This window comes from Sapajus apella, unplaced genomic scaffold (genome assembly GCF_009761245.1).
Source record: "Sapajus apella isolate SASKATOON/1434 unplaced genomic scaffold, GSC_monkey_1.0 scaffold53, whole genome shotgun sequence".
Classification (NCBI taxonomy): Eukaryota; Metazoa; Chordata; class Mammalia; order Primates; family Cebidae; genus Sapajus; species Sapajus apella.
Window position 1 is genome coordinate 13514656 of NW_022436993.1, and position 26011 is coordinate 13540666.

Consider the following 26011-nt stretch of genomic DNA (forward strand, 5'->3'; position numbering starts at 1 on the left):
ATTAGGCAATCAGAGACACTAACCCATTTCACTGGTGTCTCTGGGATCATCTGGGTGTAACAGACACTGCAGGGAGATGGAGCCAGCTGACACTTGGGGGCAGTTTGGAGGCGAGTCATAAAGGCACGAGGATCAGAAACATGACCTCTGGAAGGTCAGGCCCAGAGACTTGAGGGAGGAAAGGGCAGGAAGGCCTTTTTCAGGAGACAGCCAGGGAATTGAGCAGAGAATTCTACTGCAGGGCAAAAAACTCTGCCCTCCACATCTCAGAGCAGGAGGTCAAATATTAGCTCTTGCTACAGAGCCCTGGCCCGGGGTTTCTGTCTGTGTGTTCCTGCCCATGAACAGCCAGGCTAGAATTTTATTACTTTGGCCAAAGGCCTTTGCGGGAAATATTCTCACCCGATAAAGTGCTTGAAATTTTGCATGCATCACCCAGTCTCCCTTGGCTCTATTTTTCTTCTGGTGGGAGCAGGAGGTGAGTTATGACCACAGCCCCTCCCCTGCCAGGCTAGGTGATTACTTTTGCATTTTCTCCTACAGCCATGAAGTCATTTTTTTGTTAAGCAATTTAAAAAGTAGAAACAGTCATAGGGGAAAAAAAAATCTTAACAAAGCACCTAGGCAAAGAGAGACATAACATGTCGCGGTGTTTCGAAAAAGATCATTTTGCTGGTTTATGTTGATATCGTTTAAACTGCTGCATTTCATTGTCTTCAGTTATTTTTGAGATAACCTAGCAGTTCTCTTTTGAAGGCTTATTATGTTGAATTTATGTACATGTTCGTATATGCAGAGGCTTTTTCTTTAAGTACATTTAAGTACATTTCTTTAAGATGTGAAATAAACAAAAAGCTCTATTTCTGCCCACTCCCCCTCTCCCAAACTCCACCTAAGGGAGAGCCGGCCACCCACAGCCCACGTGCTACAGCTGTAGTTTATAAGCTGCATCCCCTCCTCATCTCTTCTCACCACTGCCCCACTGGAGGAGGGGTAACCCAGAGTCCAGACGATGACCTTAGCATACAACTCTAATGGACCTGCCACAAAATAGGAGCTGAGTGCAGTAGTTTTCTTGGTCTGGAATTGGGAAACATGGAGAGACTGAGGCAGCAGAGGCTGAAATGGAAAGCTCAAGGAACGGGACCAGGGTGACCTCAGCAAAACAGAAATGAAACCAGCTTGTAGTTTTCTCTTGATTTGAAGTTTGTAAACCACTTTACTTTAAAAAAAAAAAAAAACAGAATGAATTAGGTCTTTAGTGGAAGTTGGGTATTTCACCACCCTGAATAAATCCTCCCAGTAAAACCAGGGCATGGCATGGAGGCAGGAGTGAAATCAGGAAGTGGCTTTTCCATGTACCTGATGCCGTACCAAGGGGCTCACCCACTGGAGTAATCTAGAAGTTTGCAAAGACCCCATGTGTGTTGATGTTGGGCCCCCTCATTTCTTCCACTCCATGTAAAACTATGCGAAGTCCTGAGTTCATAGAGGCTGACGTCCTTTGGAATTACTGCCTTAACGAGGGAGAGAATTAATCTCATTACTGAAAGTACTTCGTCTTCTTGTCTGACTTTGGTTTTACCATTTACAAAAAGGCAGGGAATCCCAGCTTACTCCATCCCTGTGTTACCAGGATAGATTGCCGATAATGTGAGACCGTGAAGGAGGCAGTGCTGAATGATTCTCAGGGCAGATGCTATGCAAATGCAAGACGCAATAATAGCCATGCTCCTCACACCTGAGCCCACCATAACCTTTGGATTGCCTTCTTGGAAATACGATGAGAGTTGATATTTAATAAAGCTCATGGTTTTTTTTCGAAGATTGTGGTAGCGAATCTTGCTGAGCGGATTTAGGCTTTAGTGACCTTTCTATGCCATTACAAATAGTGTCAGCAGGTTAACGCAATGCAGAATGTGCTCAGTGTTGTAGAGAAAAAGGCTTTATGTCTTTATTAGTCTTTTTTTTAAAAAAAGATTACTTCAGGCTTCCATTTCACTGGTTTGTCCATTAGAATCTGCCCGAATTGGGGGCCAGTTTACGCTACGCATGAAGAGAGCATGATAATCATGCCTATATGGAGAGTCAGCGAACTATGGATTGCAATACTTTGCAGAGATATTGCACTTACTGCAAAGCCCCATGGCCTAATTATTTTATCTACCTCAAGACTTGTGAACATGGAGGACACCTAATATGTGTGTTTACGTGTTTCTGTTTTATTATTTCACACTAAGCTGTTTGGACCTCTGGCGTATGAGGTCTTGACTTTTAGCATCACAATGGCTTAAAGCAAAACATGCCTATTTTATTAAAAATTAGAAAATACATCATATGCACAAAATAACATAGCAAACATATGGCTGGTGTAAAGAAGAAGGATAAAATAAACGTCAATATAACTACCAGTCTGGTCGGAAAACAGGATTAGTGGCACTTAGGAATCCCCTGGGTGCCTCTGCCTGACTGCACACTCTCCCACCCCACCTGGAGGTATCAACCAGCCTGTATTTTGTGTTAATAATTTCATTGCTTTTCTTGGTAGTTGTTCTGTGTAATTATTCCCAAGTAATACATTTAGTTTTGCCTAACTCTGTATAATTGGCATCACCTTCCATGTATTCTTTCTTCTTTAACTTTACATTATCTTTGCGGTTCCTTGACATTGATATAATGTTCAATTGTGAACATACCACATTTATTGATTCATTCTACTGTTGATAAACGTTTGGGTTGTTTCCAGATTTCCACAAGTGTGACGATGCTATGTGGACATTCTTAAATTACGTTTCCTGGTGCAAGAGTTTCTCCAGGGTTTATACCAAGAAGTGGAATTGTTGGATCTTAGGATAAACACAATTTGAATCACGTCAAAATGTTTCCTAAGAAGTTGCGCTACATTTTAATCTCTAACCAGCAGTCAACAGGCATTGCTTGTTTTTTTCTCTGTCTTCATCAAAACTTAAAATTGCCAACCTGATAGTGTAAAGTGATAATACAATGCTAAGTGTTAGACGATTTTTGTTATTTGCCTGATTATCAGTGAAGTACAACATTTTTGTTCATAGGACATTTGCATTTACTCTTTTGTAAAATCCCAGTCGTTGTATGGCTTAGTCCATTTTGTGTTGCTATGATTGAAATAAATGAGACAGGGTATAAGCAATATGAATGTATTTGGCTCACAGTTCTGGAGGCTGGGAAGTCCAAAGCATGACACCAGCATCTGGTGAGGACCTTTGTGCTGCATCATTCTATGGTGGAAGGTGGGAGGGCAAGAGAGTGCAAGTGTAAGAGAGCAGAAAGGATCAAAAAATCCCACTTCTGTGATAACCAGCCCAATCCCATGATAACAGCATTAATTTATTAGGCTTTGCCCTTATGATGTAATTACCTCTTATTAGGCCATACCTCTCAACACTGTTGCACTGGAGATTAAGTTTCTAACACATGAACTTTGGGGAACACATTCAAACCATAGCAATATCTTTTGCACATTATTCTATCACTTGTTTGTCTTTTTCTTAATTTTTATCAGTTTGTTACATGTTCATGATACTTATCCCTTGTCAGCTATAAATGCATTATCTCCATTTGGTGGCTTATATTTTCACTCCTTTTAATAGCTTTTGGTGAACAGACATTTTTTATTTTAATGTAATCAAATTTACAAATCTTTTATGGATTATGTATTCATGTTTTGTTTAAGAAAGTCTACTTGAATGTCATAGACTCCTATTTCTTCTAAAAAAAGTTTTCATTTTTCTTGTTAAATTTAATAAAATTCACCAGGAATGTATTTTTTGTAGCATGTGAGGAAGATATGCCATTTAAGTTTTTGCATTTGGAATGATGTCTCTGCATCATTGATTGAATCGTCTGTCATTTCCCCACTGGTCTTCAATGGCCTTCTGTGATAAATCTCCATATAAGCATGGGCTTATTTCTGAGCATTCGGTTCTATTCCATTGGCTTATTTCTCATACATATGCCAATATCTCACTGTCTTAACTACTATAGTTTCATAAAACATGTGACATCTGTAAGACAAATCCTCCTTCCAAGTTATGTTTCCATATAAACTGCAGAATCATCTCATCCACTTTTATAAATATCCCTTTTGGAATTTTCAATGGAATTGCATTGAATACATGGATCACTTTGGGGGAAATTAATACTTCAAAGCTTCTTTCCATGAATTATTTAGATGTCTATTTAGGTCTCTGTAGTCTTTGATTAAAGTTTTTTCATTTTCTTTATAAAGCACCTATATGTACTTAGATTTATTCCTAAGAAATATGTATGGTTGTATAACTAGTATGATGGTAACTTTAACACATAACATTTTAAAGAGACTAAATTTAACAAATCATTTAATCTTTTAAGCTTACCTATTAATAATTTATTCACTAATTCTTTTAAGTTTTATATTAACAATAATATAATTCCAATTCCTATATATGTATATAGTTTTTTATCTTACCATGCTACTACAGTAGGAGTAGTAATGGTGGGAATTTTTAGCTTGTTCCTGCTCTTAAATGTAATGCTTTTAACATTTTGCCATTAAATACATTATTTTCTAGAGGTTTTCATATAAATAAACTTTTTTTAAGATATCAGGATGATGACATTTCTTTCTATTCCTAATTTGTTTATTTTTATCATGAATAGATGTTATATTTTGTTGAATTATTATTTTGACATCTGCAGAAATGATCAGATGGTATTTATTCTTTAAGCTGTTAATGAGGTAAATTATATTACTCTATTAAGCCAACCTTGCATTCTTGGCATAAAACCAAGAAAACATGATGATTGGCCATTTTTATACATGGTAGTGTGGTAGAAAGATCTAGACCCTGAGTCAGGATATCTATATATAAGTCTTTCTCCAGCTTACACTTTTCATAATAAAACCCACGTGCTGTTGTCAGGCTACCTGATTTTAATTGAAATAGCACTAATTTTCTTATATGTCAATCTCTTATTTTCAGTTTCCTCTTTTGTAAGAAAATTGGAAAGTCATTACAAATTTTAGATGGTATTACAAATACATGAATTTGTGATCTCTTTGTTATTTCCAGTATTATGGATCTATATCCAGAAAAAAGCAAATATTCTTCATTCTTTCTGTCTTTATAAAAGTTTAAAATAGGAAGGAATTCCCTGATTTAACTTGAATCTTCCCTTTCTTCATAGTATCGCTCTCAGGAAGTAATGGTTGAGTGAAAAAGATCGTAGTTTTTTTTGTTGTTGTTGTTGTTGTTTCATTTTATTTATCTTCCAACTTGCTGTGGATAATTGCCACATTCCTGGAGTGTCCATTAATTATACTGGGGTAAAAAATAATTTTACTAGTAGTAATAGACACCTTTTATTGAGTTCCTATTTGCCAGACATTGTGCTAAGTCATTTATCATGTATTTTACTTATTTTGGAATGCAAGATAAGTGAGGTAGGTACCATTATCCCCGTTTTACAGATGAGGAGAGTGGATTTAAAAGAATTTGAGTATCCTTTTCTAGGTAGAAACTTTTTAGTTTGCAGTTGTCCCACTTGTCTAATTTTGCCTTTGTTGCCTGTTCTTTTGGCATCACATCCAAGAAATCATTGCCAAGCACAATCTCATGATGCTGTTCCCTGTGTTTTCTTCCAGAAGTGTTATAGTTCCAGGTCTTGTGCTTACATTTTTTTGTTCATTTTGACTTGATTTATGTGTGTGTATGTGCTGTAAGATAAGGGTCCAATTTTATTTTTTTGCTCAATTTTGGCAACACCATTGGTTGAAAAGATTGTCCCTTCCCCAGTATGTATTTTTGGCACCATTGTCAGAGATCAGTTGACTACATATAAATACAAATTGATTTCTGAGCTCTCTTTTCTCTTCAATTGGTATGTATGTCTGTTTTTATGCCAGCACCATACTGTTTTAATTATTATAACTTTGTATTATATTTTGAAATCAGGAAGTTTGATGCCTTCCATTTTGTTATTCTTTCTCAAGATTGCTTTGGTGATTCAGGGTCATTTGTAGTTTCAAATGATTTTTAGGACTTTTTAAAATTTCTATTAAAATGCCATTAGAATTTTGATAGGGATTGCAATAAATCTATAGGTGACTTTTGGTAATATGGACATTTGGGCAATATTAAGTCTTCTATCCATAAACACAGGATGTCTTTCCATTTGTATCTTGATTTATAATTTTCAATGTCAAGTCTTTCATCTCTTTGGTTAAGCTTATTTTTAAGTATTTTAGTATATGTGCTGCCGAAGCGAGCACATCTTATTTCTGAGTATTTTATTTGATTTGATATAATTATAAATAGGATTGTTTTCTCAATTTCCTTTTCAGATAGTTCATCATTAATATATAGAAAGACGACTGATTTTTGTATGTTGATTTGTGTCTTGCAAATTTATCATTTGTCCTAAGAGGTTTTTGTGGGGTCTTTAGAATTTTTCTACATATAAGAGCATATCATCTGGAAACAGTAGTAATTTAACTACTTTCTTTTTGATTTGGACTTCTTTCTTTTTCTTACCCAATTACTCTGGCTAGGACTTCCAGTATTGCATTTTATGAAAGTGGTGAAAGTAGGCATCCTTGCTTTGTTTCCACTCTTAGAAGTTTTCATCACTGAGTATGGTGTTAGCTGGGGGCTCTTCGTATACGGACTTCATTGTGTTGAGGCAAACTACTTTTATACTTAGTTTGTTGTAAAAAGGCAGTCTACAAAATTGGAGAAAATATTTGCAAAACATATATCTGACAAGGGCTTAAAATCCAAAATATAGAAGGAATTTCTACAACTGAATTGCACATAAATAATAACTAAAAACTGGACAAAGGACTTGAATAGATGTTTCTCCAAAGTAGACATATAAATAGCCAACAGTGCTCAACATCACTAATCATCAGGAAAATGCATGTGAAACAGCAGCGTGATATCACATCACGTTTGTTATCATGGCTGTTATTTTATTAAAAAAATACAAAAAACAATAGTCAACAAATATTGATGAGATATAAAAGAAATTGGAACCCTTGTACACCTTCATGGAAATATAAAATTGTGCAGCCACTATGAAAAACACTATGATGGGTCCTCAAAAAATTAAAAGTGAAATGATCATATAAACCAGCAAGCCCACTTCTGGGTATATATTCAAAAGAATTGAAATCAAGATCTTGAAGAGACATAGGTACTTGTATGTTCATTGCAGCATTATTTACAATAGTCCAGATATAGAAACAACCTAAATGTTCATTGAAAGATGAAGAAAATGTAGTATATACATATCATGGAATGTTATCATCATTAAGAAAAAGAAGAAATCCTGTCATATGCAACAACATGGGTGAACCTGGAGGACATTATGTTAAATGAAATAAGCAAGGCACAGAAAGACAAATACTGCATGATTACATCCCTGAGAAATCTAAAATAGTCAACGTCATGGAAACAGAGTTGAAGGTGGTTGCAGGGGCTGGAGGAGAGGGAGAAATGGGGCATTGCTGTTCAGCAGGCATAAAGTTATAGTTATGCAAGAATAAATCCTAGAGACATGCTGTATAACATTGTGCCTATAGGTAACAATATCTGTATTGTTAACAATTTAAAATATTGTGCACTTAAAAATTTGTCAGAGTAGATCTCATGTTGTGTTCTTAGCACAATAGAAATTTTAAAAATAAATTAATATTTTTTAAAAGGTTGCATAACTTGCTTAAAATCTTACAAGATGAAGCCCCACAATATCGTTCTTCTTCCCATACCATAATGTAGCATCCCTTAGCCTGTTGGGGTATTATTAACACATGGTGATGGCTTCTTTAGGCCATAGAAAATCTAAATTCCCAGTGTACAATTATACGTATTTCCCTTTGTATGTTAGGTTTCATTTTAATTTAAGCAAACCTGTGTCCCCTTCCCTTACCTCCACCCCCCATTACCCCCAACTCCAGGTAAACCACATCAGTACATTCTAAGAGGGCTGAAGGCTCACTTTAAAGATTTTGCAATTTTGATTTGGGAGCAATCGGGCATCCTACTGCTTTACTGTTGGGGAGTTCAACTGTGAGCTTTGTTATGAATCCCCCTGTTCTTAACTAACCTGATTAAACTCTCCAAGTCATACTCACATTTCTTGAAAAAAGGAATGGAAAAGATGAAAAGGGCAACGAGGGGATGGGTTGGCATAAGTCCTTCTTCTCAGGGCCAGTGTCTTTTCATCCACATCTCTTCACCGTAGAAAATCATTTCATCTAGAGAATCAATTTCCTCTGAAAAATGAAGGCTAAACATCTTGTTTTTTGATGGGAGTCTAGGAAGAATTGATATGGTTAATGTGTAAGCCATTCTGAGCTTTTTGGATAAGAGCTGTTTTGACAATTCTGAAGTTAAGGAATTATGATTCTAACATCCTATTTATCTAAAAACTGGCATTTGTCATTCATTTTACCTGCTAAGTCTTTGCAAAAAAGACCTCAAGAACTGGCAGAGAAAGCATTCCTAAGAAGGTGGAGTGTACCGTGAGTGGTGAGTAACAAGGTAGGTTCATTTCTAAGTATTTTATTTATTTTATTTTTTGGTGTGGCGGTGGAGAGGCACCATATTTCCTAACTAGTGAAAAGACAAATACTGTCACAATAGAAACTGTCTCCTTTGTAAATGTTGGCAGTGACTGTCCAGACAATTGGGTCTGAGAAGTTTTTGGGTACAGTCTTCTGCCCCCATTGATTGACATCTTACTCTTTGGATCCTAAAGATTTTGTGGTCCTTTGTCATCTTCTTTTGAAATATTTATATGGCTCAGAGAAAATATATTTAAGGTTTTATCAACTAATATCCTAATCACTTCATTCAATTCATTTTTTTAAAAAGTTCATTCTGTAACTATTAGTGTAAAAATCAATGCTAACATGAGAGGATGCAAAAAGGAAGGAGACAGAGCCTTTTCCCTTAAGGAACTTGCAGGCTAGTGCAGTACATGTAAGAAAGTTGCAATCTTAACACTGGGATCAGTTTCTTTACACAAATATACACACATACAATCTCTATAGAAACACAGAAGAGGGACAGCACAATGGCCAGTCTACATCTGAGCAGGTCCATGCCTGATGACCACCTGAGAGCATGAATGCCTCACAGGGGACCCTGTCAAAGAGTGAGACGGCAGCAGGAAGAAATATTGGGACACTGGTGGGTGAAGTCAGAAGATAGACTTTGCCTGCTTTGCAATTTTATTAGAGATTGATCTTAACAGTGCAGAACATCAAGAGTGACTTGAAACATAGTCTGTGTGAGAACGCAAATGTGTTGTTCCTGTCATTCAACAGGAGGTCATGTGACCATTACCATTTCACTTCTGGTGGCCTCAGCAGCGAGGGCAATGAGAGTCCTATTGTCTGATAGTCTGCCCCGTCCAGGGAGCTTCCTGCTGTGAACTCTGTATCCCTCCATCACCTCCTTTGGTCTCATCGCTGCCTTTAAACCAAATGGATCTTCTGAAGGGTGAATTTGTTTAGGCTTATTTAACATAGAGCAGACTAAGGGTTTTCATACTCCTCATGCTGGGGGAAGATTATGGCCTCCAAAGGGCACGTCTGCAACAGTGATAGTGACTTCTGGCAATGGAGACAGGTGCACACCAGGATTCTTGCATCTTGCTGGAAAACACAGCTGTTTGACTTCTGGGGTGTTATTAGATTCTCAGACTCACTCGGGAATGGGAGATTTTGTTGTTTCTCTTCAAGTAGCTCTTTTCCCATCATAAAAATTTTGATTTTCCTGGCACATTTTTTCTCAAGCCATAACTTAAGAAGGAGCAGCATGAATACAAAAAATCCCATTTGAACAAAAACTTGGAAAGGCAAGAGGCCAAGATGTAGAGGTTCATTCAGCCAGGAGGTTTGGCAATATTCCTGAGGGACACAGGAGGGTCTTTTCCTTCCCATGCTTCCATTTAAGAGACAGTCTAAGAAATGGTTGAGGGAGAATAGAATCAAAAGCTACCATATCCTTTCTTTCTCTTTTTGAGTTTCTCAGTGTTGAGAGGATGAGAGAAGAAAGCTCTATGGAGCATTTGCAATTCCTTTTCTCAGCCAGCCAAAAACAGATCCATTTACTGAGTCCAAGAAGAACAGGAGCTTAAATGAGAATGCCAACACTTTGGAGTTAAGAATAAGTAAGGACAATTTCTGATCTTAAATTAGCACCACAAAACACGAGGAGAATTCTAATGATCCACATGTTACACTGATGTGATATTTTGGGAACTTGGAAGTTCTTTCACTGATCCGCCATTTTGAATTTTATGGATCCGCCATTTTGCGTTGTTGATTAAATGGGTAGCAGAATAGTGTTTCCCAGTTAGACCTGTTCAGACCAAAACATCATCATTACTGTTTGATTAGTTTACTGGAGGTTGAGGCAAATTGAGAATGTGATGTATTGCTTGCCAGTCAGCTGGCAGCGATCCATGACATTGGACCAGGACTTAGATTACTTCAGTGGAAAAAGCTAGTGAAGAGGGAAGGAAATCAACAAGGGAATTCATGTTTATTGAGCATATTCAGTCTTCAGTTCCACAGTAGGTACTTAATACCTGGTATTTGATGTAGCCCTCACAACTTTGAGATGTATTATTATACTCATTTTACAGATGGTCAGATGAGTTGACTCAATCACTTACAGTCTCACAGCACGGGATAGAGCCAGGGGACAGACCGGTGTCACTCTGAAGCTGTCGTCTTTCCACAACACGAAGGCAGTGATTGGAGCAACAAGGGACATTAGGATTTTGCTTTCCACATGGCTCCAGGGGCAGGAGCTGTCCTGCTAGTGAAATCTTATAAAACTCCATTTAGGTTAAAGAGAGAGCCCACCCCAGTGCCTCCAATGGTGACCCCAGTGAACTTTGCTGTTCAAGCTTGTGTTTTTCACCTGCATCTTTTCTCTTGCTTGTGAAATGCAGGCTGATGCCTGTAGCCCCAGTGCAACTAGGAACCCTAGACAGGGCTTTGTGAAGACAATAATCGGGCCCAGACCCAAGAATGTGAATATGGAAATTAGGAAAGCTGAGTTGGAGGAGCCCTACTTTGCTTGTCTGACCCTCACTCTTACCACACTGTGAAGTTGTGTCACTTACTCTAATATGAAACGTCTAATGAGTGTTGGAGGACTTCGCAATACTTAACACATGAAGCCTTACTCTATACAATCTTAGATATTCAGACTATTAAAAATTCAAAATCAGCAGGTTGAAAGTGTTCCTTCATTAAATAAACAAATGCTGTACACCTTCTTTGTATCAGGCTCTGCATTGGACCTGGGTATCAAATGTTTCCTAGGATGTGGTCCCTGTTCTAGACTACCGTCTAGTGCACTTTTGTAGTAGGACAGAGGAGAGGGCAGCTCCCTCCTCCCGTGGGTACAAAAGAAGACTTCCCAGAGAAAGAAGCATTTGAGTGGGAGCTTGAAGGATGAATAGGAGTTTTCCAGGAAGGGAAGGCAAGAATGAGGACTGGAGCTATATTACCACCATAGAAGCATATAACATAAGTACAGTAGTACACCAATGCATGTAGCACCACACAAGTTTGAAGTCACTACATTTATATTTTATTGCTGAGAGATCCTTATTCATGTATATAGCCTGCAACAAGATTTTAAATTGGGTTTTGTTGGTATAAATTTAGCTATCACCTTCGCTATCTAAAAATGTGATCTGGCATACTTTCATTAAGTACGTGTTGGTAGAGTTTATTTGGTGGTTATGGGCATTGTGACAATTTTGGCCACTGTAGGAGGGTGAGCAGTATTGGCAATCTAATATTTCTTGAGTTCCTGCTATTTACCAGCCTCCGTGGAACTGATTACATAAGTAAGCATTTAAATTTTACAACAACCCTATACATTTTTTTTACCCATATTTTATAGTTGAGATAACTGAAAAGTAAAATAGGAGAGTTGGACTATTTGGGTGTAGACACTAACTCTTTTACTTACCAGCTATTTTTCTGACCATGAGCAAGTTACTTACCTCTTCAAGTATCAATTTTCTCATTAGCAAATTGAGAGTAATATCGGCATACTCCTCAAAGGCTTGTCAAAGGATCAGTTGAGACGATCTGTTTGGCCCTTGGCCCAGACCTGGCTCCGTAATAAATCTGAATGAATGATAGATATTTTTAATTATTCTTATTCTCAGAGAGGTTGAGAAACTTGCCCAGGATGGGGTGTTTTAAAACCAGAGCTCAGATTCAATGAGCTACAGGCAAATTTCCAAAAAAACAAAGTTGTTGAAATGACGTATATTATAAACAAATAAGTGAAGGTCAACATTACACACTATCAAAGAAATCCTTGTAATTATGAGGTGGTGAGCAAATGGGTCTGAGCACAGGGGAAAAGAAACGCTCCAGAATTTTGAAAAGCAATACACAGAGCCAATACACAAATTTCCTCTTCTTGGATTTACTTTTCATTGTCCATTTTATCTGTGTTTTATCTTTTTCATAGTCTGTCTTATCTGGGTTGTTTTCCTTGGTCCTTCCCATCTTTACCATGAATATAGGGACCTATAGGGTAAGATAATAAAATAAGCTTGTAATTAGGCCTGTTATGTAGTTTCTTTTACATTTCGCTGTCTTTTCAACGTTCAGCTTTTCGGCCATTGCCAATTTGGACAATGCTATTTAACAACCACAAAATTTGACAGGAGTCATTCAAATTGAAAACCATTTAACCCTTGAAATCTTACTAAACTTAGCTTCTACAAGAAATCCAAATCTGAGGTTGGGTGATTCAGCTGAGAATTATGGTTGAAGGAGAAGCTTGTGAATGACATTTAGCAAGTGCTGTTCTCTGTTGACACTGTTGTTTGATAATCCCTTCAAATTTGTGAGTTTAAGCTTCAGGCTGATGCCTGGAACTCATAAGAGACACTGACATCCCTTGAAGACATAGCTCTTAAATGTCCAGTGGCAATGTTATTTGGTTTTTAGCTTTTGCAGTGCTTTCTGGAGGGATGCACTTTAATGATATAGCAAATCCTGGGAAAACACTTTTTCTGGTTGTAGTTAAGGCTTACGTGGTGTCTCCCGACTCAACAATCTAAGGAGAACATATCAGTCTGTGTAATAAGGTGTCTCTCAGAGCAGCAGGCAGAAGGAAGGTTGTTTATATAAATTTTTGCTTGGATAACCCTGATTGTAAATTTTTACCACAGCTAAATGATCAATCAAATGGTGAGCAAACTTGTACAGGTCCCTTCGTAGATGTGTTCTCATTAAACCTGTTTCTGCTAAGACCTGTAGTCTGGGCACCACTGATTTCTCAGTTTCCTTATATAGCTGATTTTGCTTTAAATCCTAGAAGGTTCCCACACTTTGTCAGAGTGTGTTTGGCTCCAGTTAGTAGTGAGGGTAACTGCAGAGAATCTCCTTGGGAGCTTGTGACAGGGCGGTATTAGAATTTATTAGTTTCCCCATCCCTCCTACCTTTACTTCAGCTGCGGAGCTGTTGTTGCTTCCTCATGGCTAAAGCAAAGGCGATTACTCATCTTATTAGAGCACTTGTCTGGAGACTGCTAAGCCTTCTGGAAGGATAGATGAATCAGAATTGCTAGTTTATCTTGTCTGCAAGCAGGAGAGTTGACTTAGGAGACTGTGAAACTTCTTGGTGTGGATCAGAGTCTAAATCAAGCCCCCGTGCCTTTAGGAGGGTTACTTGCTGGCCCCTAATGGTTATGGATATTCAGGCTGTGTGCCCACCCAAATCTCATCTTGAATTGTAGCTCCCCCAATTCCCACATGTTGTGGGAAGGACCCAGTGGGAGCTAATTGAATCATGGAGCGGTTTTCCCCATACTGTTCTCATGGGAGTGAATAAGTCTCATGAGATCTGATGGTTTTTTAAGGAGAAACCCCTTTCACTTGGTTCTCATTCTTTCTCTTGTCTGCTGCCATGTAAGACGTGCTTTTTGACTTCCACCGTGATATGAGGCTTCCCCAGCCTGGTGGAACTGTGAGTTCATTAACCCTCTTTTTCTTTATAAATCACTTACTCTCCAGGGATTTCTTTATCAGCAGTGTGAAAATGGACTAATGCATATATTTTCACACATGGTCCCTAATGTTACTACACGTCCCTGTGTGAGTTTACCCCACATGCATTGGAAGCAGGTGAGAAAAGGTGGTTTTGGTCTAGAAGGCAGGCAGTTGCACTGCATATGATTTAAGACTAAATTAAAATGGGGTGGTAGTGTTTAACGGGTGCAGAGTTTCAGCTGGGAAAGAGGAAAGTGTTCTGGAGTTGGATGGGGCAATGGTTGCAGAACCTTGTGAATGTACTTAATGCCACTGAACTGTACACTTAAAAATGGTTATGATGCTGGCCTGGCATGGTGGCTCACACCTGTAATCCCAGCACTTTGGGAGGCTGAGGCAGGTGGATCACCTGAGTCCAGGAGTTTGAGACCCGCCTGGGCAACAAGGTGAAACCCTGTCCATACTAAAAATACAAAAAATTAGCTGGACGTTGTGGCGTGCGCCTGCAGTCCCAGCTAGTCAGGCGGGTGAGGCAGGAGAATCACTTGAACCCAAGAGGCGAGGTTACAGTGAGCTGAGATAGCACCACTGCATTGCAGCCTGGACAACAAGAGTGAAACTCCATCTAAAAAAAAAGAAAAATGGTTACACTGGTAAATTTTATGACGTGTGTCTTTTACCACAGTTGTGTTAGTTTGCTAGGGCTGCCATAATAAAGTACCACAGGCTGGAGGGTTCAAACAATAGGAATTCATGTTCTCACAGTCCTGGAGGCTGGAAGTCTGAGATCAGTGTGTCAACTGGGTTGGTTTTTTCCATGGCCTTGCTCCTTGACTCATGGCAAAAACCGCAGTTACTGTTGTACCAACCTAATAGCTGGCTGTCTTTCTTGTGTCTTTCAGTGGTCTTCCCGCTGTACCAGTCTGTGCCCTAATTTCTTCTTCTTACAGTGAAACCAGTCAGATTGGATCAGGGCTCACCTACATGACTCCATTTTAGGCCCTATCTTTAAATATAGCCACTTTATGAGTACAGGGGCTGGGGCTTCAAATAAATATTGGGGAAACACCGTGGAGCCTGCCACAACCATGACAATAGAGCAGATTGGACTTGGTTATTGGAGGGAGCCCAGAACTTCAGACTTTTCACTCAGGTTCTCAAATGAAGCACAAGAGTTTCCTGCAAGCTTTTTGGAAATCCACGTACCTAGGGACTTTTAGAATCTCCATACAAAGACCAAGATATTTTCAAATACCTCTCTGCGAGCAAAGTCTGGCAAGACAGAAGGACAGAATCCCATCCCTTTGATAGCTAAAACTAGAGCTATTTGTCATTGGAATATGTTTGGGAGTGATGATTGTATTTAATTTTTAAACACTCATTTGAATGGAGGTAAGTTATGTTGTTTCTACACATGAATCACTTACGTGGTGGTTTGGTAGAGGGTCTGGGGTGAATCCACCTCTTACTTTCCAAATACCCACAGATCAATACCAGCAATTTCGCTGCAGTGGAGTCCAACACAGGTGCTCCACATTCCCTGAAATGGCCCCAACCCTGTTAGATGCATTAGAAGAAGGAAATGTCCATACCTTCCCTAGGTGATGAACCAAGGGAAACAAGCACTAAAGGGAGAGGAGGCAGTTATAGCAGTGCTGCTGTGATTAGCTAGAAGAAAGAAATCCATACATTTCTTCCTGAGTACACAAAATTAAAAGCTAAAAAACAGAAAATAAAAAGATTGCCCTCTCATTCTCCTAGCTGCCGGTCTCCTTGTAACATTTGTCAGACGGGAAGAAATCGATGGCTTCATTAGGCCAGGCACAGAGCTTGGGAGATGTAAAGCCTGCACAGCCTGTTTCTCGTGCTCAGCTGGAAAACACACGTCCCCATTCCAATTTCAGGCTCAGGCAAGAGAGACTCTTTTCCCCTTCTTACCTGCAGACCCGCTTAACACGTGACACTTCTTTCGGCTTTTGTTTCAATTAAGAAAGTGCAGCTTGGCCCTATTTACTTATTTCAAGAAAGGGTTGTAAGAATAAATGTTTAAAAGCTACTTGGAGGAGTCACTGAAAGGAAGACTTCTGGGAATGCGGGGGAATTGTTGCATTTTCATGCTAAATTATGATGACCTTTGATACGTATTTTCAAGATAGTAACAAGAAATAAAGCATCGATGGCATTTCAAGCCACAATCAGAGCCTTAGCCTCAATTGCCCAGCTGGGGAACCTGGAGACAGCAGTGCGGTGAAGAGGTACAATCTTGATTTCGGAAACTGTTTGTAAATCAGGGGAACAAGGGTAGGGTGGAAAAAGGAAATTTAAATATAAGTTATTTAGCTCTCAGCTGTTTAATCTTAGCAAATGCAGTTTCAAGGACAGGTCATTCCTTGGACTCAGTTACTGAGTGACCTGAGAACCAACAGGGTAGAGCTCTGTCTGGGAAAGCCCCCCGTTTCAAACCCAGAAAGCCTCCCAACAGTTGAGAAATGGAGAACCCCAACCTGCCAAAGTGGGCCAGAATGTCGGGAAAAGTGATCGGCATTGTGCTGGGGGTTGGGTGGGCAGCTCAGACCAGAAGTCAGCTGGGAGGGAGGTACTGGGGTAATTGAGCACCATTCAACCATTCGAAACATGGCAAGGCATGACCTACTCTCTCGTGCTGAATTTCAATAGGTATATTTACAACCAACTGTAGTGTTCATTAAAGGGAACTCAGGCCACTGGGAGAACATCACCTTGAGAAGTCAGAGAATGCCTGAGCTCCCCTCTCCCTGCGGCCTGCTGATCTGGGCCCTCCTTCCTCAGCAGGCAAAGAACTTCAGAATCAGCACACGGTATCTTCAGCAGTCAACTCAGCGTGAGGAGTGGAGAGGCTGGAAGGAAGAATGAAACTATGGCGAGGCACTGCCTCCTGGTTCACTGAGGTGTTTGTGTTCATGCTTGAACTCTGACTTCCCTGTCTTGGTTTGTTCAGGCTGCTCTAACAAAATAAGTGCTAATACCATGAACTGGGTGACTTAACAACAAGCAATTATTGCTCAGAGTCCTGGAGGCTGGGAAGTCCAAGATCAAGGCACTGGCAGATTTGGAATCTGGGAATTTGGAATCTGCTTTCTGGCTCATAGGTGGCACCTTCTCTCCTCATTCTCACAGGACGGAAGGGGTGAGGCAGCTCACTGGGGTCCCTTTTGTTTTTTTTTTTTTTTTTTTTTTTTTAGACAGAGCAGTGGCACGATCTCAGCTCACTGCAAACTTTGCCTCCCGGGTTCAAGTGATTCCCCTGCCACAGCCTCCCAAGTAGCTGGGATTACAGGCACCCGCCACCACTCCTGGCTAACTTTTGTATTTTTAGTAGAGATCGAGTTTCATCATATTGGTCAGGCTGGTCTTGAACTCCTGACCTTGTGATCTGCCCACCTCAGCCTCCCAAAGTGCTGGGATTACAGGCATGAGCCACTGCACCTGGCCTGGGGTTCCTTTTACAAGCACGCTAATTCCATTCATAATAGTTCCATTCTCATAACCTATTCACCTCCCAACCACCCCCTCCTAATACCATCACCTTGCAGGTGAGGATTTCAACATGTAAATTTGGGGGGGACACAGTTATTCAGACCAGAGCCTCTTTCATCCATCCCGGAGCTCAGATTCATATTTGAACCTTTTTTCCCGTTACTGTGAGGGCTTCTTCTGAGACTCTCCATGGTCAACATTCAGATCCCAACTTGGGGCCAGGTGTGGTGGCTCACACCTATAATCCCAGCACTTTGGGAGGCTGAGGCAAGAGGACTGCTCAAATCCAGGAGTTTGAGACTAACCTGGGCAAGATAGCAAAACCCCATCTCTACAAAATATACAAAACTTAGCCAGGTGTGGTGGCAGTCACCTGTAATCCCAGCTACTTGGGAGGCTGAGGTGGGAGGATCACTTGAGCCCAGGAGGCGGAGGTTGTAGTGAGCCAAGATTGTGCCACTAGTCTCCAGCCTGGGAGACAGAGTGAGACCCTGTCTCAAATAAGTAAACATTTAAATAATAACAAAATCCCAGCTCGGGGTTGAGATCATGCCTGCCACATCCTCACAGATGTGAGTAGTGTGGGGCATGAAGAACAGAGGGGCAGATGGGAAGGTCAGGCTTCATACCACAGAGAAGCAAACAAACCAACAGAAAGGCGGGGGCTCCTGGCTGGCTCTGGAGATGCGAGGATCATCTCTTCTGTTTCCTTCTGCCTGTGGGGCCCGGCGCCAGGGCTGTCTCTTCTCACACGATTTTACCCAACTTTGGGCTTCCCTGGGCAGGAACAGAAGCCAGAGGCAGAGGGCCAAAGTGGCAAATTGTACCTTAAAATGAGGACACGAAGTTTCTGAGCCAAAAGTCCACATGACTGGGGCCTTTTCATTAAGAGATTCTCAAGGGAGCTTTCCTTCTGAATAGGTTTCCCAAGAGGCCGGAGCAAAGCAAAAGACATGTGGTGAGGCTTGCGCCAAGTGGCTCTCATGGCCATCTTGGGAGGCCACACAGAGGAAGTCGCCAAGTTGAGTCAAAACTGTACCAGATCGTGAAGCTGTTCACATGTAGCTTCTTCTCATCTCTTCCTCTCCAGCTCCCATGAGTGCTCCATGCCCTTGCCTGGCCAGTGCTACAGGCAGCATCTGGCAGGCATGACATTGAGGCAGGAATTTTAGAGCAAAAAGGGTCCTTGCAGGTTGACTAATATAAAATACTGCCTTCCAGTGGGAAAACTATCCCCCAGAGGTCATGTGATTTGACCAGTGTCAAGCATCAGCAGGGCCAAGACCACAGCCAGGTCTCCTGACTCACTCTGCCATTTTGTTTGTTTGCTTTTGGTTTTTTTTTTTTTTTTTTTTGGAGACAAGGTCTTGCCCTGTTGCCCAGGCTGGAGAGCAGTGGTGCGATCATGGTTCAATGAAGCCTCCTCCTCCCAGGCTCAAGTGATCCTCCCACCTTAGCCTCCTAAGTAGCTGAGACTGAGGCATGCATCACTACTCCTGGCTAATTTTTGTGTATTTTTTGTAGGGATGGGATCTTGTTATGTTGCTCAGGCTGGTCTCGATCTCCTACGGGCTTTTCCTTTCCTCAGAGCGAACCTGTCTATGGTGAAACAGCAGAGTGAATAAGAGTGTGGGCCCGGCTGGGCACAGTGGCTCATGCCTGTAATCCCAGCACTTTGGGAGGCCAAGGCGCATGGATCACCTGAGGTCAGGAGTTTGAGACCAGCCTGACCAACATGGAGAAACCCCGTCTCTACTAAAACTACAAAATTAGCTGGGCATGGTGGTGGGTGCCTGTAGTCCCAGCTACTCGGGAGGCTAAGGCAAGAGAATCGCCTAAACGTGGGAGGCGAAGGTTGCAGTGAGCTGAGATCATGCCTTTGCACTCCACTGGGTGACAGAGCAAAAAAAAAAAAAAAAAAAAAGAGAGAGAGGTGGGCCCTGGATCCACCACTGTGTGACATGAGGTGAGTTACGTTACCTTTCTGTGATTCCGTATCCTTACCTGTATGAAGCATAGGAAGAGCTTAGAACTGGGGTCATTGTCAAGAAGCTTCCTGGTGATTGTAATCTGCAGAGATAGGGCAGAGGGTGGCCATCAAGTTCTGCCATCCCTCCAAGGGTTGGCTTTCATGGGTGACTGCCCCAGGCCTGAGCTGACAGCCACCGGGGGCCTGACTGGCACCTCTCTGTGTTAAGGGCAAGACCCAGCTGTTCCTCCAGGCCTTGCTTCAGGGCACATTCCCTGTCTGTACACAGCACCCCCCTTTGGGATTATCTGCACAAACACCCTTTTTATTTTCCCCCATGGCACTGAGCATTATTCATAATTAATTTTTTGGAGTTTAGTTCTTCCCCCACCATCTCCCTCAGCATCCTCTTTCTCACTAACTTCCGACCTTCAAAGGTCAGGGTTGCTGTTTTCTTCTTCATATAACCGATTGTTCTAGAAGAGATTCCAGCACAGTGCCTGGCACTAGTAAGTGCTCATAAGTGTTTGTTGAATGACTTAGTAAGCCTCAATTTCTTTATGAGACAGCCTGACTATCAATATCCATCAATTTTAATCAGAGGACCCAGAGTCCTCTTCTCTACTTTTCCTGGAGGATACGGAGCCCCGTTGCAAACAAGAACCCTGGAGCCTGCATTGACCACCTAGAACCTCAAGCCATAGGTGTGTGGCGATTAGATCTCATCACATCTCTGGCCACGACTGTGCCTAGTGTTTGAATCTAGAAGAGTCTATGAAGAGGTTAGAATTCATTTCTATCTTGATCCAGGTTCTGTTCCAATTTGAAAAGATGAGCAGGGAAGACTGCTAATTTCATTCACTTAAAAAAATCTTCAGCTCATATGAGCTGATACATTTATATTACTAATTTTAATATTTCATTTGGAAATATCATTTTTTGCAATGCTGTAAGAAGCACGTGTTATAACCGAGAGATGAAAGTTGAATGTTTGAACACAGATCAACAGAATAAAGGGGTGTCCTTACATTTCTTAATCTGGCCATGTAATTTCAAATTACCCAAGCTCTCTAAAGTGGCAGAATTGGTTATTTCGTTGCCTCCTAAAAAGATATATATATTTTTTTTTCTGAGGCGGGTTCTCACTTAGTCACCCAGGCTAGAGTACAGTGGCACAATCTTGGTTCACTGCAACCTCCACCTCCCAGGCTCAAGCAATCCTCCCACCTCAGCCTCCTGAGTAGCTAGGACCATAGGAATGCACCACTGTGCCTGGCTATGTGTGTGTGTGTGTGTGTGTGTGTGTGTGTGTGTGTGTGTGTGTGTATTTTTGGTAAAGACAGGGTTTGGACATGTTGCCCAGGCTGGTCTTGAACTCCTGAGCTCAGGCAATCCATCTGGCTCAGGTTCCCAAAGTGCTGGGTTTACAGGTGCGAGCCTCCGTGTCCAGCCAAGGTATGTTTTTAAAAGGCAACAGGAAGGTATTCCAAAGACCAAGATGTCTATTTGAGTAAAATAATCATAAACCAAATTGATTCAATACTAACCTCAAACATATCTGAGAAAGTGGAATTCAAGCCCCATGGTGAAGTAAGAGATTAAAGCAAGTCAATATTCCTGACCACCTTCAAGGAAAGTCAGCCAGAGGAAGACAAATGATGGGGCTTCAAAGTATCAGTCACTGAAATTGCTATGACTTTAATGGAATTAGTTACACTGGGCTATGCCTCTCGTACAGCCTGTAGAACCATGAGCCAGTTAAATCTCTTTTCTTATAAATTCTTGAGAGAATTGGTCATAGAGAGAGAAAGTGATCCTACCTTCAGAAAATTCTAGAGAATCAAAATGTCAGGATGCTAATAGAGGTGTTAGGATGGAGAGTGTCTCGGTCAGTTTGCCTGTAGATCACATTGACCTCCATTTCATCATCTTTCACAAGAAGGTCAATGGGGTCAGTGAAAGGGTTGACAGTCATAGATTGGCAGTGACAAACAGCCCTCACCCCATGACCCTGTGTACCCCTGGATTACCTGGTCTCCTCTGGACGCAAGTTAGGGTCATGTGAGGGGAAGTGACATGCGTCCCTTTCTAGCTGAGCGGTTCAGAGGCAGCATGGCCATTCCATCTCTTTCCTCCCGGCTGGGCAACTCTGCTTTTCTGATGGTGTAACTGCAAGCTGGGGTGAGGTTACCTGAGCAGCATCCAGCTTTACGTAAGAAAAATCTAAACCTTTATTAGATTGTTTTGAGAGATCAGGATTTGTTCATGCTGCTGCATGGCCTATCCTAACCTGATCAGTATGGGTTTTTTTTCCTGATTTTTCTTTGCCAGTGTGGTTGGGTGAAAGAACCAAAATATTAATTATTATTATAAAAATTAATTATAATGTACCAAGTAAGCTAATTACCAGGTAGCAGCCATAAGAGTTCCACTGATAAGACTTCATAAATGCTGTGACCTCGGCCACTCTGCAGTTTCTCAGCACTGCAAGTTTATTCCACTCCAGCTTAGTGCTTATGAAGCGCATTTTTAAAAATGCAAATCGTGCCTCAGGTCAGCAGAAAAATGCTTCCCTGCCTTCTCAGTGAGCTTTACATTTTTATAGATGCCAGTCATTAAATAAGAAAGATATTTAATGCCAAGTTATCCCAGATCCAGTATTGTAAGAAGATGAACAAAGGAGGCAATAATAGAACACAGCTATCCATTGGGTCCTTGAATAATGACTTTTCATTCAACAGCATTTCTTTATAACATTGATGAGAAAAAAAAAATTGCTTCCTGGTGGAGGCCACTCTCTGTGTGGAGCTGGCCTGCTGTACCACCCATCTGCAAGGGTTTCTTCAGGTACTCCTGTTTTCTCACACATCCCAAAGATGTGCACATGAGATTCGTGTCCCAATGTGAGTGCGGGTGTGTGTGTGAGTGCCCTGCGAAGGGGTAGCGTCCTATCTAGGGCCTGGGCCCTGCCTTGTGCCCTGAGCTGCCGGGATGGGTTCCAGCCACCTGCAACCCTGAATGGGAATTATGGGTAAATAATTTTATTTTTGCTAATCTTTAAACAAAAATGTATGTATCGTGATGTACTTTGGATATTCTTCCCTGCCTGAATCTCCAACCCAGTGTTGGAGATGGAGACTGGTAGGGGGCATTTGGATCCTGGGGGCCATCCCCTTGGTGACAAGTGAGCCATCGCTCTGAGTTCACCCAAGATCTGGTCATCTAAAAGTGTGTGGCACCTCCAGCCCTGTCCCTGCACCTGTCATGTGTCACACTTGCCCTCCCTTGCCTTCTACCATAGTTGGGAGCTTCCTGAGGCCTCCCTAGAAGCAGATACTGGTGTTACACTTCCTGTCCAGCCGCCTGCAAAACCATGAGCCAATGAAGTCTCTTTTCTTATAAATGACACAGTCTCAGGTGTATTTTTACAGCAATTCAAGAATAGTGTAATACATGTAGTTCACATCCATCTCAATGTTTAGTATTAGGAGTCATTTTATCTTTACTTAGAAGTTTGGTGATGTTTCTGTGACCCGAAACATGCCCTGGGAATGTCACTCTTATGAGTATCACTTAGCCCATGGGAAAGTCATTCTGTTTTATGTCTTTTCACTTAAAGTTGCATTTTCCAAGAGTCTACTGACAATGTTAAGTGAGAATTTCCTGTGCTCTAACAGTTGCCCTAATGACACCTGTCACGAGAAGCTTTGAGAGTTTGTTGTATAAATGATTAATAGCAATAATGGGTTCTCAGGGTTAATATGCTGCAGGGAGAATGAGTTCTGCAGCTCTGCTCTGCCTAACTCCAGATGGCTCTCTGCAGAGGATGGGAGGCATTTCCCACCAAGTGGATGGATAGGTGAAGGATTTGGTCATCTCTAGATCATAGACCATGGTGGTAGACAGGATAACAGCCTTGCAAAGATACCCTTGTCCTAATCCCTAGAACCCGTGACAATGTTACCTTATATTGCAAAAGAAACTGTTGAGTCAAGGTTTTCCAGAGAGACAGAACTGACATGATAAATGTTTAGTGGGAGAGATGAGAAGGACTTTATCAGGGGAATTGGCTCATTCGACTGTGCAGTGGGAAGTCCCATGATAGGCCATCTGCAAGCTGGAGAATCAGCAAAAACCATAACATGACTCAGTGGGAGTCCCAAGGCTTCAGAACCAGAGATGATGATGGTGTCACTCTTAGTCAGTCTGAAGCCAAAGGCCCAAGAGCCTGGGAGGGCCACTGGTTCTCCTCCTGAAGTCCCAAAGCCAGAGAACCTGGAGTCCTGACATCCAAGGACAGAAGACGGCGCCCCAGATCCAGGAGAGATAGCAAAAATCCATCCTTAAGCCTGTTTGTTCCATCTGGGCCCCCAGGAAATGGGATGGTGCCCACCCACACTGAGGGCAAATCTTCCCCACCCATGGGGCAGCCCAAACATTCTAATCAAATGCCAAATTACCTGGGTTTCCCTTTCTGCAGGAGAGGGGCTGGTTCCATCCTGATGAAGCATTGAGAATAATTAATGCAATGATTCAAAATAAATAATTCATTCCCTTAATTGCCATCCATTAATTATCACTTAGTCACATTGATACCCAAAATCATCCATCACAGGGACCTTGCAAAAGGGATTAAGGTTAAGGACCTTGCGATAGGGAGAGTATCCTAATTATGCAAATGGACCTGGTCTAATCATGGCAATGCAGACCTTAATCCCATGGTGTCCCTTAGGGGCAGAGAACTTTTCCCTGTTGGTGTGAGAGAAAGAGATGCAATGATCAAGTAGGGTCAGAGAGATGCTATGCCACTGGCTCTGAAGGCGGAGGAAGGGGCCACAAGCCAAGGAATGCAGATGGCCTCTAGAAGCTGGGAAAGGCAAGGAAATGGATTGTTTTCTAGGGCCTCCAGAAGGAACACAGCCCTGTGGACACCCTGATTTCAGCCCCATGAGACCCTGACCTGCAGAACAGTAACATAATAGTTGGGTTGTTGAAGCTGCTAAACTCATGCTATTTTTTTTTTTACAGCAGCAATAGACAATGAATACAACCACGGTTGATTTCCAGGCTGCCCGTAAAGCAGCCAGTTTCAGATACAGCTAACCTATGCTACAGTTGCTGTTTTGAGCATGTTCCGTGCTGAGCCTGTGAATAGATGCATTAGTAATGCTGCCTATAAAGTTGCTTTTATGACTTCAGGAATAGCCACCAGCCCATCCCACAGCCTTGCCAATCCAATGGCATCCCAGAGCTATTGTCATGGGACTTCACAGCTCTGCATTCAATCAACTAGAAATGGAAATATATCTGAGGTTCCCCATTTCTGCCCTCAATTATTTTACCCAAACCTCAGAAAGTCTCATTACTGGCTACCTGTCATTGGCTTTCATCCTAACGAGATACACTTGGTGGGCAATTATTATCCTATTGTTGCTTCAAATATGAGGAGACTTTTAAGCCCAACTTCCATTTGATATGAAGTGTTTAGAAGCACAAGATACGTGGAAACTCTGAAAAATTAGCCTAGCTCCCTGGGATCTTTCACATAGCGGGAAATGCTGACATACGTCTATTGGCTATTGGCTTAGCCTGGGTAGAATATTGCCTCTGATTGTCTCATGCGTACACATGAATTGCAAATAAAGAGTCCCCAAGCTTTGTATTTCCATAGGGATGTGTTATAGATTTCATGATGCATCAAATATTTCAGGCTTAAAATGTCTTTCTCAAAATATGAGTTAATCTTCACTAGTTTGTTGGAGTCCTTGGCAGGTAGGTAGCATGTAAAGAACTGCAGCTATTTCACTGCTGTATTTTTGTTATGAAGATGAATGAAAAAATAAATAAATCGAGGGAGTGTTATAATATATTACATTTGCACTGTTTAGGGCTATTTGCAGAAATAAATAGATCTCAGGCTGAAGCAATATGGATGAAGAGCATCTAAGGTGTGCATTGATTAGACTGACAACATTTATAAAAATAAATCATGTTCAGTGATCTGTCGTGGGCATTGTTGTGGATGGCACAAGTGGCCTACCATGCTGGGAGAAAATGCCTTTTGCTTCGTGACATTTATATTGAAAGGTATTTTTTTTTTTGTAGTTTATAGCTATGCCATGAGTTGACCATTGTATTTTAGATTTTGAAGCAAAACAAAAACATAAAAAAAACAAAAAACAACATAAGTGTATAGATGATAGAGAACACAGTAATTATTTTTTTCTTTTTTCAGTTGAAAAGTAGACATAAATACACACACATTTAAGTAATAATGGTAATAATGACACCCTTTTCATCATGTTCCAGAGAAGCCTGCCATATATTATCACATGGGATGCCTACAACACCATCATGACAGAGGTGGCATAAGTATTATTTTAGAAATTATAAAACCCAGATTAGTTACCCACTAACAAATGACTAGACCAAAGCTAGATTTAAGATACGAATGTCCTCTGTTT

At 41.2% G+C, this 26011-nt stretch overlaps 1 protein-coding gene and 1 long non-coding RNA gene across 3 annotated transcripts in view; both read left to right on the top strand.

The window, feature by feature from the left end:
* The window catches only part of FRMD4A (FERM domain containing 4A), a 672294-nt gene that overhangs the window by 37173 nt on the left and 609110 nt on the right, over window positions 1-26011 (top strand). The gene's annotated exons all lie outside the window — the stretch shown is intronic.
* On the top strand, window positions 7-25206 carry LOC116527241. The gene is made up of 3 exons (XR_004258448.1): window positions 7-2992; window positions 14226-14232; window positions 25195-25206. It is a non-coding gene; the product is annotated as an uncharacterized LOC116527241 (long non-coding RNA).